General features: G+C 43.3%; 1 protein-coding gene across 5 annotated transcripts in view; it reads right to left on the bottom strand.

The window, feature by feature from the left end:
* The window catches only part of ADARB1 (adenosine deaminase RNA specific B1), an 86,329-nt gene that overhangs the window by 58,254 nt on the left and 5,886 nt on the right, over positions 1 to 22,189 (bottom strand). For 3 of the 5 annotated variants that reach the window (XM_087732562.1, XM_087732561.1, XM_087732563.1), the window contains exons 2-3: positions 17,070 to 17,131; positions 3,663 to 3,699 (exon numbers count right to left, since the gene is read on the bottom strand). The exons of 1 other annotated variant lie outside the window; for it this stretch is intronic. The gene's annotated coding sequence lies outside the window, so the exon portion shown is untranslated. The remainder of the gene's footprint in view (positions 1 to 3,662; positions 3,700 to 17,069; positions 17,132 to 22,189) is intronic. One more of the 5 variants, XM_087732564.1, reaches the window with a different exon arrangement.

Genomic DNA, 22,189 nt, shown 5'->3' with positions numbered 1-22,189 from the left:
TCCCAGGTACCAGCTTTTTCATCTCCAGTCTGTGATGGAAAGCTTCTGAGATTGAGTTAACTTGTTGACTGAAATTATTTCTGCAAGAAGCCTAAGTGCTAAGGGCTGCAAACTTCCCCGCGTACTTCAGAGGAGCTGAAGGTCTACTTCAGCATCTATGTTAATGGATACTACTTCACTGAGGATGAAGAAATATCAACAGGACCATTCGTGTGCAGTCTACACAATTTAAAAAGAAGAACTTGCCATGGTGGAACAAGCCACCAATGCCACAGTCATGCTACCACGTGTTCACCACCATCAAGAAGCCCAGGAGGAAATGAGTCCCATCATCATCCAAGACCAACTCCCCAGACAAGTCTTCCCAGGGGACATAAGGTCTGATCTTCCTTTGCAGCAGAGAAGGTTGGGTGTTTTATGCTTCCAGCATTTCTCCTTTCTTAACTAAATACTGCGCGCTTGGGCTCACAGACCAGAGGCACGCTCTGGATTAACATAGCAACATTTCTCCCTTCATGGAAATGAGAAATAGCCTCATTTAAAAGTGACGATAGTCTGACATCAGGCCCTGCAACGCTACATCCCCAATGGGTCTACACAGTCACGGCAAGATTAAGGCCAACATCAAGGAAATCCCAGTGAAGCCCACAGCTCCAGTGTCAGCACGGGCACTAGCTGTACACGGGCAGAGCGCTTTCCCATCTGACCAGACCTAAGTTAAGACTGAAGTTAGCAGTTCTGTGCCTCACTAGTTAACAGTTTCAGGCCAAATTTGACATTTAAATCCACATTAATCTGTGCATGACAGGGAAAGGACAAGAAAGGTGAGGTATCTACATCTACACAGCCTTGAAGGAAAAAGCACCACTGATACACAGAGAGAAAAAGGGAATGCTCCTTAGGTGAATGGGAATTGATTTTGTTCCTTTGAGCAAACAGCATACTTGGTAAAGAGCTCAGTCGTTTCACAGGCTGCTTTTTTGCTTTTTACAATAATTATTCCAGCTGTTGAAACTTTCACCACCTTGTTCTCACCACAGGTGAGAAAGATGTGCATAACTGTGTATTTCTCCTTCCCTTTCATGGAAGAGTGGCTGCATTAGGTACTGAAAGTTCAAAAGCAATTTTGCTTTCAGCAATGAATTTATCTGCCCTAACCTGCCAGAGATTTGTTTCACAGGACTGGGTGTAGACTAAAAAGAAGACTCCGGCTCACCTCTGTAGCCCTCCTCTCTAAAGCAGCTCCTACTCTACTGACCAGTGCTCCCCAAAGCAAAGTGCCTCTGGGGTATGAGAATCAGGAAAAAGATCTGAGAATTTTAGCTTGAAGAATGACAGCTTTCAATAGAGAAATAAAGTCTTTAAAATCTGACTACTAAGGAACATACACAATGCACTTGGGAGAGAAATGACCTGCTGCATTCATTTGCCGTTGGCACATCAATAGTTTTATAAAAAATATGCAATCTGTAATATGCAGAAGATTCAATATTCAATATCCAAAAATATATTGCAAAGTCTGCATGATTAGAACAAAGCAGGTTAAAAGCTGAATGCAAGGAGGCAAATGTGACATACCAGAACAAAAACGCAGCATTCAGTTTTAATATGTACCTTGGAAGCAGTAAATCCCATAACATCTTGTATTTCACAGATTCAATGCCCACAGAGGCATCAAGGAGAAACTGGACTGCCTTCTTTCCAAAGAAAAAGCAATTCCCAGGGGGAACTCGGTTACATACCTACACATCTCAAATACTTCCATCTCACCTGCATCACTGAATTAGGAATGCACAGACACTAAACAACTAAGATGTCCTCCATCAAAAACCCAGAGGTAAACTAACCCAAGTGAGACCAGAGGCTACACTGCAAGACTGATGGAAAAGTTCAGTAGCTTCTCATGAACAAAGCCAGCCTATGCTTCTGTGGATTTATGGCTTGTGATAGACAGGGTTTTGTGACTAAGTATTTGTGAGTTCCACCTGGAGACCCTGTAGCTGTGGCACCTACAGTCCTTTCCCATCTGGGTTCCGTAGCACCAGGAGACTCGAGGCCATGCTGCAGCCCTTCTGCCAGACACAGCACTTAGCAAGTGTCTCCTTCACCCAGCACTCTTCACAAAACTCATAGGAATAATCTATCATATCTTTAGGTACCCACCAGACTCACTTCAAATCAGATAAGCTGGAAAGCTGCTGGGGAAAGGAGAAAGAAGGCAAAAAGAGTTTGGTCACAGAACACAAAAGAAACTCATTACTACTTTTTTCTTCTTTTTTTAAATATCTTGCATGAAAATCTCTGCACCAAAAACATCCTTGCAAACCTCATTTAGTTACAGATTTGGCCACTATTATCAGCTTACTTTATACGCACATTGAAGAAATAGTCACACACTGTACTTCATAAGCACTCAGTAATTTTTTTCTCCACATGCAATTAATGTACTTTTCAAGCACGAGGATGGCATTACAGGCCAACAGCAAGTTTTCCTTCAAGTTTTGTGTACTGCAGCAAGAATGACTATAAATCAGCAGCAACTGCTAGAATTTGTATAGGCTAATTACAGCCTGAACATTTGCTCAGCACAGCAAATCTCAAAACACAAAGCTGCTGGCTGCACACCAGGAACCCCAAGAGCTCCGGTACCATACGCCTCAGCTTGCAGTTCAACTCCTCAGGTGATTAAATCTGCTCCAACAGCACCATCTACTGTTACACTACATAAATAATTGATTTTACATCTATTGCCCCCTTGACCAAGGAAGTCTAGAGCCCAGCTCCAAATCAGAAATAACTTACAATGTTTGCAGATTTATTCTACAGTAAACTATTTTGGAACATATATTTATTATGAAGTTTTGTATCCTTTGTATCCTTCTTACTGGCTTACTCTGAGGACTGAACATCTAATTTTTAATGTACATTATTTCTGGAGGACTCTTCAAATACCCATGACTGTCAGAAATGTATTTAAGATGTGCTTCCAAGGAAAAAGTGGTAACCATTCAGAGAAGAAAAAACTGAGCAGCCTAGATCTCCCAATAAGTAACACCAGTATTTTCATCATCATTTAAATGATAATAGATGCAGTTACCCAGTGCTGCTACGGAAAATAACAGCTAATTGAAAGAAAAATCTAAAATCGTTTTAAAGGAGGTTAAAAAAGACTCAAAGATCTTGAAGTTATTTTATTAAAAAAAAAAAAAGTCATGCAGGTAGGGTGATGTTTCGCATTAAGAGACAGACTTATAAATTGGACATATTTCCTCCTTTCCCACCACTATCAGTTATCAAGCTCAGCTCAAACACTCAAACTCTCAAGTCCTACATGCCAGCTTTGCCTATTTATTTTATTAATATGGATTGGATACAAATTTGCAGTCAGAAGGGTATTTTTTTTTTTGTAACATATACATCGACTTGATACAGTTTGATATTTCTTAACAATATTTTCTCTCTTTTCAAACTGTACTGATCCAATATCTTTTAAGGGGTTTAGTGTACAAACATAAATAAAAGTTATATATAAAATAATAAATGAAGTTTTAAATACCTCTTTAAATACATTGGGATGAATTCTCTCCTCCAAGTTATGATCTGAATGCATCAATCAGAAAACAAAGAATTTTGCTAGATATTTGCAAACATGGTCTGCTTACCTTTTTAACTATTAGAGACACATGCTGATTCTGCAACCTGCAAAAGAGGAAACAGAGTATTTTTTTCTTTTACAAATTTAAGTGCATTACAAATGGCAACTCCTGACCTTAAAAGGGACAGATTTCTGATTCTGTAAGAATAGTCCATACTGCATATACACACAGAGCCAACTCCCTTGTAACCTCAGCAAAGGGAGGGGAAGAAACAATTCTGCACGTTCCTGGGTCGGCAGAGGGGGTGGGGTGGGGAAGGACTGAAGCTGCTTAGTACTTGGGGCCAGGAGAAACATCCCAGAGGCACAAGCAGCTACTTAGCAGAACCCAATCTGCAATCTCTGCACCTTCTAGCAGAAAGGGTCAGCAAAAAATTTGGCCAATAATGGCTTAAAACTAAAATCAACTTCTTTGTTATCACAGCCAACTTACCTTGCAAGCAAATCCAAAGTTGTTCACCCTGTTAGAATTTTTTAAATTTTGACCTTAAATTTTATTTTTAGTGGTTGATTTTTATCCATATAAACAACACCTCACACTACAACCCCCTTTTCAAACACCAGTTTCTTAATACTACTGGAATCAGCTTGCATTATCCTGAAGTCCCTTCAAAACTGGAAAAATCCCTCAACTACCAGCAGTGGGGCAGGAAGAAATGGCAGATGTAGGGTAAGAAGGGTACAGAATAATGGGAAGGACTGATGCTACAAGAAATTTTCTTTTATTTCCATAAATGCATACAAACTGCATGGCTGTTCAATCAGGAACAGATGGTTTTATTTTTACAGATAGCCTCCTAGTTATAAGAAAATATTTATATGACTTTATCAATATGAAGATACACTATTCTAAAATGATTGAGCAGATCACAGAAGCTATTTCCAAAGCAACAGAGTATTTCAGTCAAATGGCTACGTTCTGCGAAAACCACATGCAGTCCAGCAGTTTATCAGAGAGGGGACACCACCTGTACCGTAAAGGATTTTGATGTTTGCACCTTGAAAAGACAAAAATTCTCTGCTGTTACACTGCTCACAAGAGGGTGCTGGCACCCTACAAAAACTTTCACTAAATTTAAGTTATACAGCATGCACAGCACAGCTATGGACAATACAAACTGATGGATGCATATATCTTAAATTGTTTTGGTCGAGTTAGACAAGAAGGGATCTGACACAATATTTAGTCCATATACTAGAAGATCACATTAATTCAATCTTGGGTTTTTTTTCAAAATTATTTCAATTTCCCAACACTTCATGGTGGCATTTTCCAATAATCCAGAAAAATATGCCAATAATATATTGGCCTTAGTATGAAGTAGGAAAAATGCCTAGAAACCTCAACGCAGTGTCAACTGAAGTCAGCTTCCCATGCTGCAATGGACTATACTCAAGCCCACCAAATGGGGATACAGTATTTACAGCATGATGATTTATCATTTCCTTTCATATTTTCCCAACCTAGTAGCCTCATAGCCACAACAAAAACCTTTTCAAACCCTTGGAAATATGAGCTGTCAACTATGTATGATGTGAAATGCCAGTATTTGTGGCAATATCCACCAAAAAAACAAAATATTTTTTTACAATGAGTTTTTGATAATTCTCATTCTACATGAGCATTGCTTTATTTAAAGTTATATTAATCCTGAGACAACACAGTGCTAGCAGTTTTTAATTAAGTTTTTACATTAGTATAACCTTGAGTTGTTTTAGAAATTGTATTCCTTATACGCCATATTACCCCAGTTGGTAATTCCCCGAGTTTCAAACAAATTAAAGAAACACAATTCATGAGGCTTGGGACTTAAAATAAGTTTACCACTAAGTGCAAAAAATCCTTGTGTATTGACAGCTGCAGACAGTTTTACAGGGTAAGAACCAGCCCACAGGCACAGCGCATAAGGAACAGTTTTACAGTACTACTTAAAAAAAAAAAAAAAAAATCTATCTACTGTGAAAATCCAAACGTTTATTTTCTAACTCTTAGTTTTCTAGCTGGCAAACTGCAGCAATCCAAGTCCGCACTGAAGGAGGTGAGTGGCAGCTGGCAGGGTGGGCACGCACAGATGGGGCTGGGTGCTGCTTCTGCAGGGCACAACCACACTGGCACCACAGCGCCTTTGCCCACCCCCAAGACACTACATTCATCTGCTCACCACCAGGAAAAAACACTTACTTACTTTAATTTTTTTGTTTAAAAAAAGCACTTATCTTTTAATCTCATTCAAACTGGGCACGCCATGCCATTTGCACTGGGTTTTTGCTGGGGGCAGAGCCACGTGTGCAGACACCTGCGTGGGGACCTGAGGGCGTTCGCTTAGCAGAGGATCGCTCTGCCCTGAGGTTTTGTGGCTCCCACACCAACATCAGCAGAGAAAAGGCCCCTGCAAGGCAGCCTCCAGCCTAGAGCCCTTGGTCCGGCACTAACCCCCTCGGCCGGCAAGCATGGGCTGACAAAGCCAGCTTTGCTGCTGAAAGACTGTGAGCAGTAAAGAGGGGCGGAGGAAAAAGTGAGACTTGTAAGACCTTAAACCAGTAAAGACACTAAATAGAAAAGAAAGGGAAATACCACTATGTTATAAAAACCAGGAACAAACCTCTCATCTTCTACACATCTGAGCTGGCTCTGCCTGGTGGCAGATAGATACCTCAGGGCTTGCTCAAGTCATAACATACTTCCCCACCACCTTTTCCAGGGAGACCGGTGTTTGCCTGCCAGAAGGGGCTCCTCTAGGAGCTCAGCACCTCCCGGCAGCATCTCCACATTGTTATTTCCCCCCCCCAAAAAAAAATCAGTAAACCAATTCTTACTCCCTTACAAATGTCAGGAAACAGGCCCCGAAGACAAATGTGCACATCACCTCATTAGCATTTGCTTCCCTCATGAAACTACAATTGTCATTTTAATACAGGTTTATCCTCCTGCCACAGATAGGAGTAAAATAAAGAGTTCAAAAGCAAGCCTGAGAAGAGTTCTACTTTCTGATCACATTGCTGGAATAACAACTATAAAGCAAAACAAATGGAAATCAAGCGACTTCCAAACAGCTGCATTTCTAAAAATGACTAGTGAGTTTATTCACCCAAAAAAGTTCGGAAACACACCCAACATGATTTATCCGAGGGCAGCAAAGGATACTTGAAACCCATTTCATGAGATGGAGATAGGACGCAGAGTGAAGTCCCAGTTGTCGAAGAGGTGGCAGTCACCAACCTGCTCTTCCACCTGGATGCCCACAAGTCCATGGGGCCAGATGGGATCCACCCGAGGATACTGAGGGAGCTGGCAGAGGAGCTGGCCAAGCCACTCTCCATTATTTATCAGCAGTCCTGGTCAACTGGGGAGGTCCCAGATGACTGGAAGTTAGCAAATGTGATGCCCCTCTACAAGAAGGGTCGGAAGGAGGATCCAGGGAACTACAGGCCTGTCAGCCTGACCTCGGTGCCGGGGAAGGCCATGGAGCAGATCATCTTGAGTGCCATTACGCAGCACGTGCAGGACAACTGGGGGATCAGGCTCAGCCAGCATGGGTTTATGAAAGGGAGATCCTGCTTCACTAACCTGGTCTCCTTCTATGACAAGGTGCCCCGCTTAGTGGATGAGGGGAAGGCTGTGGATGTGGTCTACCTGGCCTTTAGTAAGGCCTTTGACATTGTCTCCCACAGCATTCTCCTGGAGAAGCTGGCTGCTCACGGCTTGGATAAGTGCACTCTGCTCTGGGTTAAAAACTGGCTGGACGGCCAAGCCCAGAGAGTGGTGGTGAATGGAGTCCAATCCAGTTGGTGGCCGGTCACGAGTGGTGTTCCCCAGGGCTCAGTGTTGGGGCCAGTCCTGTTCAATATCTTCAGTGATGATCTGCATGAGGGGATCGAGTGCACCCTCAGTAAGTTTGCAGATGACACCAAGTTGGGTGGAAGTGTCGATCTGTTGGAGGGTAGGAAGGCCCTACAGAGGGACCTGGACAGGCTGGACCGATGGGCCGGGGCCAACTGTATGAGATTCAACAAGGCTCAGTGCCGGGTCCTGCACTTGGGTCACAACAACCCCACGCAACGCTACAGGCTGGGGGAGGAATGGCTGGAGAGCTGCCTGGCAGAAAAGGACCTGGGTGTGTTGGTTGACAGCCGCCTGAACATGAGCCAGCAGTGTGCTCAGGTGGCCAAGAGGGCCAATGGCATCCTGGCTTGTATCAGGAAGAGTGTGGCCAGCAGGACCAGGGAGGTGATAGCACCCCTGTATTTGGCACTGGTGAGGCCGCACCTCGAGTACTGTGTTCAGTTTTGGGCCCCTCACTACAGGAAGGACATCGAGGTGCTGGAGCGTGTCCAAAGAAGGGCTTAAAGGCTGGTGCAGGGTCTAGAGCACAAGTCTTATGAGGAGCGGCTGAGGGAGCTGGGGTTGTTTAGCTTGGAGAAGAGGAGGCTGAGGGGAGACCTTATTGCTCTCTACAAGTCCCTGAAAGGAGGTTGTAGCGAGGTGGGGGTCGGTCTCTTCTCCCAAGTAATGAGTGATAGAACGAGAGGAAAAGGCCTCAAGCTGAGCCAGGGGAGGTTTTGGTTGGATATTAGGAAAAACTTCTTCACTGAAAGGGTGGTCAAGCGTTGGAACAGGCTGCCCAGGGAAGTGGTTGAGTCTCCATCCCTGGAGGTATTTAAAGAATGGATAGATACGGTGCTTGAAGACATGGTATAGATGGACTTGGCAGTGATAGGTTGACGGTTGGACTCGATGATCTTAAGGGTCTTTTCCAACCTTGACGATTCTATGATTCTATGAAGAACACATCATGTTGGACATTTAGGACTTTCTGAAAATACTAACTTTTTAAAGTTCAACTGAAAACGTTTCAAGGCAATGAGAATCGAAGCAGGGAGCTGATAACCAACTTCGTTACACAGACTGCATCTCACATGTATAAAACAGTATCTCTGGTTTCTCAGAGGTAATCTGTTGGTCCTTTGAAAACTTAAGGCACTGAGAAGTGCATCCAGCTAAAATTTTGAGGTCTTCATTGGTCAACGAAGAGTCCTAAAGTCTTTGAGAAAGGAGGAAGATTTAAGCAACGAAGATCTCCTTCCTTGAAGGCAATGAAGGCCGCCTTGGCTGAGAAGGTGGTGGGGGTCCTGTGACTCCAGCTCCACAGCTATCACTGCCACCTTGCCTGAACAACACCCTGCCCCATCCCGGAAGCCATCAGCCCATCCATCTTCTCCAGCCCAGAGGAGCAGAGGCACACCGCCAGGCAGGGACCCACATTATGAGGTCAGGATGGTGGAAAAAAATATGGCTAATCACAAAGACCTCCAAAACACCCACCCACAAGGGACAGGAGGTCCCACCTCAAGACACAAACCTGCAAGAACCACCCAAACACAAGGTAACTGTCTGGAGGCACTCACCACCAGCCATGTGGACAGGACAAAAAACACTAATTCCAATCTTTACATATTTAATTTCCTATTTATTTTACTTTTCTGGTGTTGAAAAACACAGGTAAGCTGCCGAGGCATCTCAACTGCACGCATTCACATGAAAAAAAAGCACAGGTATGTTAAATCCAGCATCATCTGCCTTTCTAACTTCAGCCCTGTCTCAGGAAATAGCACTGCTTAGAGGTGGAAAGCCAAGTGGATTGCTCAGCTCATTCTTGCTCAGTTTACATCCTGACACAGACTGCGTCAAGACACTTCACAGAGAGGTGAAACAAGAAACTCTAAAGATGGTGGTTTTTTCCTGCAGACACAGCCATGGTTTTTGCCAACTGATGTGCACCCTCCCCAGGCACCAGAGGAGCTAGGTTTTTTACTAATTAAAATAGACTTGCCTCAGCCTCTCAACCCCAGATTAAGGAAAGCAGCTAGAAGAAACCTTTGCTCCACCCATTCCTCTGCTGGGACACAGTCGAGTGCCAATGCACGCCAGCTGCAAAACAAATGCAGGTGATTACGATTTTTTGGTTGGTTGTATTTAATTTCTAGAATTTGTGCCTCCAGGTATTTTTCTATACCATCTTCTCCTTCAACTAGGAGTCCTTCCCACTTCAAACTGCCACCATCAGTTTCCAATGGGAAGGGTGCCTCCAGTTTGAGACCAGCTGTGAACAGCTACCAGGGCTTTGTTCCCACTCTTCCTCTTCTCCCATTCTCCTACGGAACAAGGGGAATAGATGCCTTCATGGCAGATTTTGCCCCTGACCCCAAAAAACTATAGCATTAGCCTGCAACAGAAGACATGACACATCTTTTCATACACAAAGGGGATGATTCTCCACCATAAACTATAAACTCAGTTCAACAGCACAACTAAAGGGTTTTCCTTTGGAAATAGTTTTTCCACCTAAATATGAAGAAACAATTTGACATCTATGATGGTACCTACCTTAATTTATCAGACTGAATTAATGAAATAATAGCCAAAATCCAAACCGTGATCCCTATATCCCTTTTGAATTGCTCATTTAAAATTCTAAAATAAATTAGGAAATACTAGCAACCAATCATCATAATGAAAAAAATAGCTTAGGAAAAAAGGACATAGATGCTGCAATTGGAAAAAGCACTAAGTGCAGTTTATACACAATACAAAGCTGTCAAATGTGTCTCCTTCCCTTGGCATAAAATAAACTCTTTTTTTGAACTTACGTATAGAAAGTATCTGTTTGTAAGACACTGCAAGCAACTAAGTTCACTGACACTTCAAAAGCTATGAAAATTCAGCAGCTATTAAGCAACAGGAATCAGGTTAGTATCCACAGGAAAAAAAAGTATGCTACTCCAAAGTAGTAATATCCAAGCTACTACTGCTTTTGCTGCTGGTATCAAATAAGATTACATTTATCATTTATTCTGGAACACTCAGATTCAAACCTGTTCAGGAAAAATTATTTTTTCAAACATGCTCTCACCAAAAATGGTTTCATATATCCACATAATACCAGCAAGGAACTTTTCATTTCTGATTTTTAATTTCGTGATCCCCTACATTTGAAAAATTATAGTAACAATGCATTGATGTAGTAGTTATTTATGACAGCCTAAAGCCTCAATATAAAGTTTAAATACTGAAACAACATTATTTCAAAATCAAAGATTTTAATGCCACTCCTCCCTTCTACAGGATCACAACATCCCACACATAAGAGCAGTTACCTTAGAAGAGAATGCAACTGAAGCCAAAGGAATTATTCACATGATCAAAATTACCATAAATGTCTTCAGGGGAATCTAGGCTTTAATCTTGTTTATCGTGATTTCAGTAAAGCTAATGTTTAAACATTTGCGTTACTCATTTAGCTGTTTTAAACATTAGTCAAATTGAAATAGTACAATAGTGCAATCTTGAGACTAAGCAGCAACTTTTGAAAGACAAAGGAATTTAAGAAATCAATTTAAAGTAATTTCTCTGTTCCGTATCAGTACTTTTTAGATAACAGCTACAAGAAAAAGATTAGTCTGGACTACAGACAGACTGTGGATGAGAATTTAGGCTAGAGGACCGGTGGGGACAGGACAACCCACCTGTCCGAGCTGTACCGACCCATTCTGGCTCTGGAAGATGCTCCACTAAGACACAGACGTTCCTGCACCAACCAAGAAAGCTGCTAAAAGCCGTTGTCTCTGCTACAGTGAGCAATCAGGGGTTTCTGCTTAACACGTTCTGAAAAAAATACCTGTAAAATGTCCTGCATGCTTGTTCTATATATGTTCAGCATATACTAGAGGACTGCAAATCTTTCCTCATTTGAACAACAGCGATATTTTTAAGACTTCAGATCAAGGCAGGCTGATTATTTTCGTTCCTACTTCCTCCCTAAGGCAAAGAGAAGATGCACGTGAGCTACATGGACATTTTGTACCTTAACATGAGACTTCAGAAAAATACCTCAATGTTCAGTAAAAAAATGCAAAATACTTATCACTCAGTTTAACAGTGTTCAAAACCATGAGACTATATCCTGCATTAAGGACATATGAGTATCTTCTCTAGCCTTTACTGTGGGTAGTCACTCCCCACAGCCCTTAAATATTAAGTTTACTGTTTCAGGACCTCCAAAACAACACACCTTATTCATAGACTTCTACTTTTAAATGTAGGACAGGATGACCGAGCTGCTGCCAGGCAGAAAAGCAAATTGCTGCTGTCAGCTGCTTCCAGCCACCCGCTGTAACGAGTGGCTGCTGACAAAGCTGGGACACAGACCAGCGATTTGCAAGGTGGGGTGAAGTATGGCCACACCAAGCAGCACCTGGTAACGAGACACACCTCATTAGGAGCTCCCAGACCACTTCTGCAGCCTGAAGAACCAATGCAATTTATTGCTGGATTTAAAAAAAGAGCATTGAGTGAGACTAGGGTTACCTATCTACACCTGACAGAGGAGAAGTGATATGAAGAAGATTAAAAACACCTCCTCTCAACAAGTTCCAAGGGGCACAGGTGCACCCACACACAGAAATGGCTGCAGGAAAAAACATCGCATGCAGCCCAGCAACAGAATTTCATTTTTAGCAGCAAGAAGATTAGAAGGCAACTTGATCATAGTTTATAACACCTATATGAAGATAAAACAGCAGAAGAGGGTGCTACAACTTCAGTAAAAACAGTACACCAAGATAAAATATACAGGCTGGAAACAGGGCTTAACACAGATATTGTTTGTGCGCATTTCGGGCTTAGCCTTTGATATGAATCACGACGCTAACCATTCTCCATCAGCCTGCAGCTCGCCAACAGCTTCCTCCACCAGGGGAAACAGCATGCAACTGCATCCGCTGTGCGCAAAAAGCCAGGAAGCACAAACTAAACCAGGCAAACAAAAATCGTGGATTGCGTGCGTGTACCAAAAGCCAGGGCACCCAACAGCAGCAGCGAGTACTCTGCTGTCTCAGCAATCATCCTACTCAAGCAGACAGGTTGTGGTCACTGCTAGTCCATGCTTTATTATTATTATTTTTTAAATAAATGTTGTGCACTTAACGTGGGAGGATTTCAGAGCTCTTTAATCCTCTGGCTTTAACTTCCACATTACAGGAACTGCATGCACAGGAAAATGAAAAGAATGCAGAAGAAACCTGAATCATGCTGTTTTCCCGAACAAAGGACCAGGGCGTGATTAGCTGGAAATCACGTTTCCAGGTCAGTTGTTTTCTCGCTGCTTCCCTATTTATGCGTATACACCCATTCTGTGCTCTGGGCAGAGCTGAGGACTGTCGGAGAGCAATGCAGGGACAGGAGAGTGGCTAAGCTCTAAGGGAGCTGGGAAGGGGATGAGTTGCCAAAGCTAGTTGCCAGAGGCTGCACAAAACCATAACTTTTGCCCTTCTCTTGCACAGGGGATTGCTTACATACCAGCACACACAGCTCTCCCCCACAATCCCAGTGCAGCTACAGCTGTTTTCACAGCCCAACCTTGGGGCTGGACCATGAGCAAGGACTCTGACCTACCTGCAGGCACCTGGTGGCCCTTGCCCTGCCGCACAAGACGAGGAAAGGGGGATCACGCAAACTTCCTCAATGCAGCAGGGAGCCAAAAAAACAGCGCCTGCATCTAAAACTGGGTTTTCTTCCTCGCAGCAGCCTGCTCTCAGGCTGTTGCAGCATGCACAGAGAGCGCATGGCAGCAGCCTTGGCAAGCCGAACTCAAAGCACCCCGTGTTTATAACTCAAGTCTCGCCAACAGTCTGCATTTCCATGGTGGCGGCTTCCAGGATTTTTGCATGTGTGTGATCACTGCAATGTTCCTGGAAAAAACAGCTGCTGGACTTCTAAGAATATGAAAGTGTTCCCTTTCATTCCTAAAAATCACATTTTTGCTTTTCCCCCATTACAAATATGAGCAGATTTGAAGACCTTCAAGCTAACTTTTGAGAGGGCTTGACGCCCAGTCAGTCTTCTGAGTTCCTGGAAGCCTTCCTCAGGACCTGGCAGTTGCAGCTGGCTATTGGCGATCTCACTAACACAAGACTGTCTCAAACTGTCCCTTCCAGAGTAGTTCCTTGTGTTATTCAATATTAAATATCTGTATGTTAAAAAAAAAAAAAAAACAAACCCACACTTACGGTGTAAAATCTGACTTCCATCACCACTCTGGTGTGTGGGCAGAGTGTTTGCCATCACAGAACATTAGACATTTTACAGCCACGTTGTGCAGAAACAGTACTTACCACCTTCTTACTCAAGAAATTGTAATACATCCCCGAGTTTGATAAGACCAGCAAGGGAAACGCTGGGTAGAGTTTGGACAGGACAGGAGGAGAGCGAGAGAGAGGGAGGATGGTATGACCAGAACAGACCCTTGGCTTGCATTACTTGCATAAAGAAAAAGGTTTGAGAAGCCTTGTATGTTGTGATTCTCAACCACAACTGAGGGCAAATGGACCAAAACTTGAGAGTGTACCAAGACAGAGACTCAAGACTAGAGAAGACAATTTTGATGCATTATCCCCATAGGCTGAGTTGTCAGTAGGTAACTTGTATGCTCATTTGCATTAGTCTTTTTGAGTTCAGATAAAGTTTGATAAATACATTTTCAGATGATATAACAACTCCAAAGGAAATGAGGCTAACTAGAGCAGAAATACTTATATATCTACTTTTTGGGGGGGGGATGGTTTCTCCACCCTTTGTGCACTTACAAGTACTTTCCAAATTCATTGGTTTTCCTTGAAAGCAGGGGTTAGAGTTACTTAAATGGCGGTTGCTCACAAAACTATACTACAGTAATAACAGCTGCTAGTAGTCATGTTAGAAAAGAGGGGTGAAGAAATTTCAGTCTTAAAAAAAGGGACAAAAATATAAGTCACATGGGTTTTTACCCCCATGAGTTAATTAAATCTAAGTCTTAATAATGGGTGAGAGAAATGGTATTTCGGTTATACATATTGAGCTTCAGATATTATTTTTAATACAATTCAGAGTAATTACAACATCTTGATGGGGTTTTTTTGTTGTTCCCACATCAGTTCCTCAACTTCAGTACTTGCATGTTTACTTTCATCTGTGCTGCTGTCAGTATCTGCATTCCCTAGGCTGTGTAAAATCTATACTGCTGCTACTGCTGTTTGCTGGGATGGGACTTCATTTTGAATCCACGAAAACATCTTCCTGATTCATAAGCAATGCAGCCTTATAACTGTGATAACTGGGAAAGCTGGACAAATATTTATGGTGGAAGATGCAAAAATTATTTTTAGAAGAAAAAAACCACTTTGAATGGGAATGAATTCCTCTATATATTAGTTGAGCCACTGTTCAGTAAGACTGGCCAAAAAGAAAGCCTTGCTGACCAAGAGCAGGAGAAGCTTCAGAGAGGACCAAATACCCCATGGGACCCCAGCAGTCAAGCTATGCATCATCATTTACTAGGCATCTTAAGTGCATCAGTGAAGCACTGTTTAGAAGCAGGCATACTGACCTTGCCTAGATTTTCAAATGGCTTTTGCCAGCGTTCCCCTCTCAAGAAACTGCACATCTTTCATAACAGTCACCATCATCAGTCAGATGGGGAAGAGACAGAGTTGGAGTTAATACCATTCATATCAATAAAAATAAATCAATATGGTATTTGATAGAACACCATAATAATTAACTAGTTCTGCAGAGATGATGGTGACTTCCAGAATGAGAGGGGTTAAAAAGAGAGAGGACAGAGTTCTGCCAGAGGGGACATTTTGTTGGGGAAAATTTACCAATACAAGAGAATTATTTATATCAGGAATTTATCATTGCACGAGGCATGGCAAAATTGCATACAGGACCCTACCCGTCTTTGCCATCTCTTGCAAATTGATATTTCAAAGCAGAAAGCAAATAGGGGAGGACTACAGGGTGATACATGGCACAGGGAGTTTGAGGGAAGTCTCCCAAGAGCTGCTCAATCTAATAGAACAAATCAGAGTATGACTGTGCCAAATACAGCAGGGAGAGGAAAAACAAGAAGCAATTATCTGTCCTGGAAGGGAGCACTGTACAGAACCAAACGAGGCTTTTTGTATGAAGGCAAGAAATAATCGATGCTTTTCAGTCAGAATTGATACATGCTGCAGATGACGTCAGAGCAAGGTCTACACCTGATTAGCCAGGAGTGCCTTCATTTTTCTACAGCCTTTCAGAAAACATTTCCAGGTGGCCCCAGGAGGAGGAGGAGAGCTGCCAGCATCCCACGCATGCCACGGGAGGGCAGCAGCTGAGCGGCACCCAGCTGCCGGGCAGCCCTGAGCCGCCACGGAAGGAAGGAGGGAAAAGCTGAGGGAAGCCAGCCTTCACCTGGGGCACAAGGGACACCTCCCCATGATTTGGCTGGAAACCAGAGCACGTGTCTCTCTTTTCTCCTGCTTGGTTGCATTTCCACTCTCGCCAAAACCACAGCACTGCGGTGCCATCCAAGCTGCCTGCTGTGGTACGGGATGCTACTGCCATTCTTCCCACCTCACGGGGCATGTACATACCTGTACCGCCACCACATCCCTCCTCCATCTCTGCGACTTCCCACACATACACCAACGCACATATAAGGTCTAAAGGTCACCTCATCACAGGTCCCCAAGAATTTAGAAACAGCAAGAGATTAACAGAGGGACGAGCACTGCTTCTGTACAGACTATGCTGCATCTGCTCCTGGAACAGGGTGGAAATTACCCATTCCCCTGGCACACCAGCACAAGGGAGCAAATAACTCAAGATGTAAAATTTGCTTCAGGTTCAGATTTAGATTATGCTACTTTAGTGCCCTTCTACTGTATCTAAATTATTTTTAGACTGAAATTTTTATTCTGGACCAAGTACTGATCATAAAAAAAAAAATATATACATATGCATGTATTTCATATATATGCATATACTGCACACATTTTCTGTGAAGTAAAGAGGAAGCTATTTTCAGAAATATAGGGAGTTAGCTGTTCTCTAAACAATGCACTAAACCAGAAACCAGGACTTTAGCTCTGTGAGGTAAAAACCTCCAATAAGAACACCAGCAGCCTCCTAACACAAATCCAGAAGTCATTTATTCAAAACTATCCTACCACACATACATTAAAGTATTATTCACTACTAATGCTGCCAGAACGATGTACACCTGAAGTCCAGCAAACTGTTGGAGCAAGAGGAGTTTGCATACATTTTAAATACCAGTGGATGCAAAAATACACATTTATACTCACTTTCACAGACTTCTGCACAACTAGGGGTTCCTGCTGTTTCCATGTTTCACAGGACAATTCCCATACCTCCATATCAGAGGGACCTATACAAGTCTCAGAACCATCATCATCAACCTGCCCCAATGCTCTGCAGGCAAAGAGCTCGTTATGGGTATAGTTAAGACTTACACAAGATGATGGTTATGGCTCAACAGGAAGAGCAGCAAATACTTTACAGTGGCAGTGCAGTATTCCATAATTCACTCACGTTTTGTCAGGACAGTCCACTGTCTAGCTGTTGTTCTTCTGGGTCTCCTAATCAGAGCAAGCCTGCAGATAAATGGATAGCGTTAGTGCTTCCTACCTCTTCCCAGGCAAAGGGACTATCCTGTCCTGATTAATACGCTTGTTTTACAAGTTATGTCACATTTGGACTATAGCAATGTACCAAACCTAGGCAAGAAACCACCAGAACAAAGCAAGGAAGGTATGCAAGCCAGGGAGCAGCACAAATACCAAAGCCAAAACATTAGCTAATGCTGAGGAGCTATGTTGCAATGAAAGCTACCAGGAGAACAATTCCTTTCCCTACTTTCTACCACTGCACGATAAAAGCTATGAACTTCAAAATATTGGCTTTTTTTTTCTTTAGGATTCAAAGCAGCCTGTTTCATCCAAGCAGTCCTATAGATCAGGTGATACTCTGGCAAAAGAATAACCATCAATATCCATATTCCTCAATGGAGCTTTTATTGCAAGAATCAAATGTTGTATTTGTAGTCTCTTCCACATTCACTTAAAGCAATCAAGAGCATCTATTTAGAAAATGTTCGCACAGCTATCAGGGAAACTTGCTTAAGACTGGAAAGACAACTTTCTTTTAAAGTAAACCCCTTGTACAAGTTACTGAGGAAACAACAGATCGAAAGCAGAACAAAGGACAGCACTGGTGCTGAGAGAAGCAGCATATCTTCATAACAGGGGTGGCAAAACCAGCCTCGGAAGTATCATGGTTCACCTTTGACTGAGATCTCACCTGCTGACTGTTAAACCAGGCTGGACCCTACATGAAAAGCAGGCAGTTTTGCCTAAGAAAAAATGCACGAGGAGGCCAAAGGAAATGGAAAATGAACAGTGGAGTTGGGAATACTGTCTAATAGTACTGAGTATTACCTGGGCTACAAAAAAAGCCTGAATTGCCATGACCTGAAATGCAATGATGGGAGAAGGGGGGGGGCTGAGAAAAATGTATAGAGTTATAGGAACACTAGCTATATTTATTTAAGCTATATTTATTCGGTCTCCAGGAAAAGCGATCATGGCCTAACGTTCAAAGTTTATATTTCTAGTGTGCTGAAGCTCTCAGCAGAGCAAGGAGCAGATCCACTGAATACAGTGACCACACAAACTTGCTGCCTTTGGCAAACTGGGGTGAGCAGCCTACGCCCAAAGCAAGACACCTCCCGCTCCGCTCCCACGCGACAGATTCAACACCGGAACATGCCGAAAACAGCAAGGCGGACTGAAGCCTCTCTGCAGGCGACACAACTCCTCACCGGCCGCTTCCGCGGGGCCGCCCGCGGTTCGGCGGAGGGACGGGGCGGCCCCCGGCCGAGCTCCCCCGCTCGGCCCCGCTCGGCCCCGCTCGGCCCCGCTCGGCCCCGCTCGGCCCCGCTCGGCCCCGCTCGGCCCCGCTCGGCCCCGCTCGGCCCCGCTCGGCCCCGCTCGGCCCCGCTCGGCCCCGCTCGGCCCCGCTCGGCACCACGGAGAGCTCCCTTCCTCTCTCCGGCCCGGCAGGCGGGGGCACCCAAAGCCGCCCACGCCCGCCCCCGCAGCCGCAGCGCCGGTGGAGCCGCGGGACAACGCTCCCGCCACGCTCCCTGACGCCCTCACTGCTCCGCGAGGCTGCAGCCCTGAGGGGAGGCGTGCGAAGCTCCTGCACGAGGAGACTGGCAGATGTCAATCACCACCTTGGTCTTTTCAAGTCAGTCAAACCTCCTAGAAGGGAAAGCGGAAAGTTTGCCACGAGACAGTCATTTTACTTTCAAAGCAGGAAAGAAACGTTTCACAGACCGTATCTACAGAATTTGTACACAGAAAAATTACTCTCGACAGCACCAAAGAAAACAAATGGGGACAGCACAGTACAAGAAGTTATATGCATGAAGAACGATGCTATGTCCCAAAACCATAAATAAATTATCATCTTGGCAATAAAAACAAGTCAAAGCCCAGAAGAACTATTTTACTTCTGCGCAAGTTCATTCATAGATCTTATTAATAGTGAACCTGGTTCCTTTATGAGCTCAGGAGCAGCAGGAGGAAAAGCATATAAGAAGATTACGTTAATACTATATTTAAGCATATGTAAGGACAGTGAATGAAATACTGATTATTCACTCACTTAATTCAAAAAAAAACACAACCACTTACTAAGAATAGCTTTCAGGGGATAAGAGAAGAAAAACTAGGTTGCACCAGAGAAAAAAAACAGACACATCTACAGTAGTACTCGCTGTCCCTCATTATCTGCACTCATCAGGGCTGAGGTCTATGGAAATCAACTTTGATACAAAAGCATCAACAGGGATAAACCACCCAAAGGCTTTCAGACTAATGCACCATTTGCACAGACAGAAGTATTTCCAGCTCTTTATCATCATCACGGAAAACAGCAGAGCTGGGTTTAACGTAACTTCCCAAATTTTTGCCAAGAGGTTCCAAGACATGGGGGGGATGGGGATGGGGGGGGGGGCGCGGGGAATCAGACTTTGCAGATTTTACTATGATGGAAGGACCTCACAGTCCTCATGAAATAGAGGGGAGGCTACCAGGCTCAAGGTCCCACTGGTCCAAGCATGTAAGCTAGGCTACAGAGTTGAGAGGATTTTCTGCACTTTCTTGAAAGCTCTTTAGTCTGGGAGACTTTGTCCCTTCACCTGTGCTTTGTCAAAAGCACAGGCACACACGCTCCCAACCAAACCTCCGTGCTTTCACTCGAGTCAGCTGTACTTTTCTGTTGCATGTTCTTAAGAGCCACTAACTCAGCAAAGGGTCCCAATTTAGCTTCTGATTAATCAAAGGCTGAATGCTTATTAGCGATTGAGGCACAATCCAATCACAAACTTACAGGCAGCAGACGTGCCCCTATAACTCATCTCTGCCATCCTCCGAAGGGAGCCTGGGCACACACTCCCACCTCGCTCCTCCATGCGAGCTGAAGCAGAGGTGGAGACAAGCAGGAGACTGTCAAAAGCACGTTCCCAATGCAAATTAAAATGCTAGCATACACACCCAACACACAACTGCCAGGATCACTGGTTCGAGTTAAGCATTAATTTCCAGCTCCACTTTGTTATCAAAACACAGTATCACACGACATCAAACTGTATAATACTGCTTGGCGCTGGTAAGCGGCAGGAGATAAAAAGCATCTGTAAAAATACAAGTAGAAGAATGTCTGTATAATACACATTAAATCCCAGGAAAGCACATCTGCTCTCAGCGCTTGAATGACGACTTCGCTGGCTGTAAGAGTGCTTCTAACCAAGAGAGGGGCTGCAGCTCCAGAGAAGACATCAAAGCCAACACTGCTGAGAAAATAGAAGTGTAGTGCCACACGGCTGCTCTGAAAAGCTTAAGGAGAAAAAAATGGGAACATGTTTTAGCCGAGCTGGAAAAGATGACTCCAGATTAATGTGGAATATGACTGTAATTCACAGTTGCCTGTGGCTCCACACCTCTGAAAGGGCACCCAGACTTTGTGCAGACTCCACAGGCAACAGGTCCAAGGGGCTGCAAACCTACAGATGAAGTCAGTGTCCAAAAGGGGACGTTCAACGAGATTAAAAGTTTCAGCTATCAAAACTACCAAAATTGAAGTGAGGAAACAATGCTATTTCTCATACAGATTAAGAAGCTATCATGAAGGAGATCTCTCCCTACATAAAACCCCTTGCTAATTTCCATAGTGTGGAAAACACAGAAAACACCCGTGCTACAAAGTTCTTTCCAGGGTGGAAACTTGACCAAAGGTTATCAGGATTTAAAAAAAGTGGGTAAGCACCTGACAAAAGAGAAGTTATCTCCTCTTCCTTTGGTCTCCCAATTGAGCTACATGTGTGTGTAAAGAGTGAGCTTTAAAACTTGGGCAGCAGAGGAGGGGTATAAACCCAGTTCCCCCACAGAGCTAACTTTATTACAAGTTTCTCACAAACGAAGCACAGTTCAGCCATTGGCTTATGTTCATTCTTCTCGTTTTTCAGAGACTTAAATATACCAGTACTGATCCTCTATCTTTAGATGTGAAAAGCATGGCAAGTCTCAGGACAAAAGCGGTGTTGAAATGTGTTATCTTAGTCTGGTTTTGATCAGTATATATTTTTTTCTTTACTATCCTCCTAATAGCATCCAGGGTGGACCACACCAAGGCTCCATAGTCTTGAGGGCTATACTCTTCCCTCAGCAGCTGCTGCAAGAACAGGGCACGCCTGTAGAGATATTTTTCTTCAATACTCTCCCAAGTCTCCGGTAATTTCTGCTGCACAAATTTCCCAATTTAAAGTCCATACCTTGGTGCTTATATTATCCCTAGCTGGAGTCTTCTGCTAGGGCTGTCCACATTTATTTTCCCGCTAATCTGCATGCATGTGTAAACTTTATTAATGAAAACATAAGGCTGATCATGCTTTTGAATTAAAGATCCTACTACGCTCTTACTGGGCGAGTCATATAAAGTCTTTAAGTACTCAGTACCTGTGCTCAATATTTGAGGTGAAAAATAAAAACTCATTTTGATTCAGAATGGGCTTTGTAAACAGTTTTATAAAAATCTGCAATTGAAGTAAGAAGTCAAAGATATTTTTGCCCTCTAATAGTTTCCCAGCACACTGTGCCCAAATATTAGAGTATAATTAAGCAAGCAAAAAGGCAGTGAAAGTTTAAACTTAAAGATTCATTTGCTAATAAAGATGAGGAGCTGAGTAAATCAACCTAAACAAAAATCAACCTCATTTTAGCTGCACTGAATGCTTTCAGCAGAAGCCCTTCAGAATGGAAGAGGCAGGTACTAATTATCTCTGCAAATCTCAAAACTTAAACAGATTAAACAGGAAGAAAATACTTCTAGTTGAGGCTGCCTCACAATCCCTATGTAAAAACTTCATTTTCACATGCTACATCTGACAAATGAAAGAAGAAAAAAAGAAAAACAAATGTTTTCCATACTTGCTTGTTCTCTTTTTGATCAAATTTTAAACAGCTCATCTCTGTTGATATGACAAAATTAATAGCAGAAAGGAGGAGGGAGAGCCATTGGGAAATTAACTCTGCACACGCAGAGTTTGGAACAATGATAAATTGGCATCGGTATAGTCCTCAAGCCTAATA

Source organism: Nipponia nippon, unplaced genomic scaffold (assembly GCF_047370975.1).
Source record: "Nipponia nippon isolate SJK-2023a ecotype South Korea unplaced genomic scaffold, ASM4737097v1 scaffold_5, whole genome shotgun sequence".
In the NCBI taxonomy this organism is placed as follows: Eukaryota; Metazoa; Chordata; class Aves; order Pelecaniformes; family Threskiornithidae; genus Nipponia; species Nipponia nippon.
Note: the sequence above shows the minus strand (reverse complement) of the source record. Positions and strands in the feature narration are given on the sequence as shown.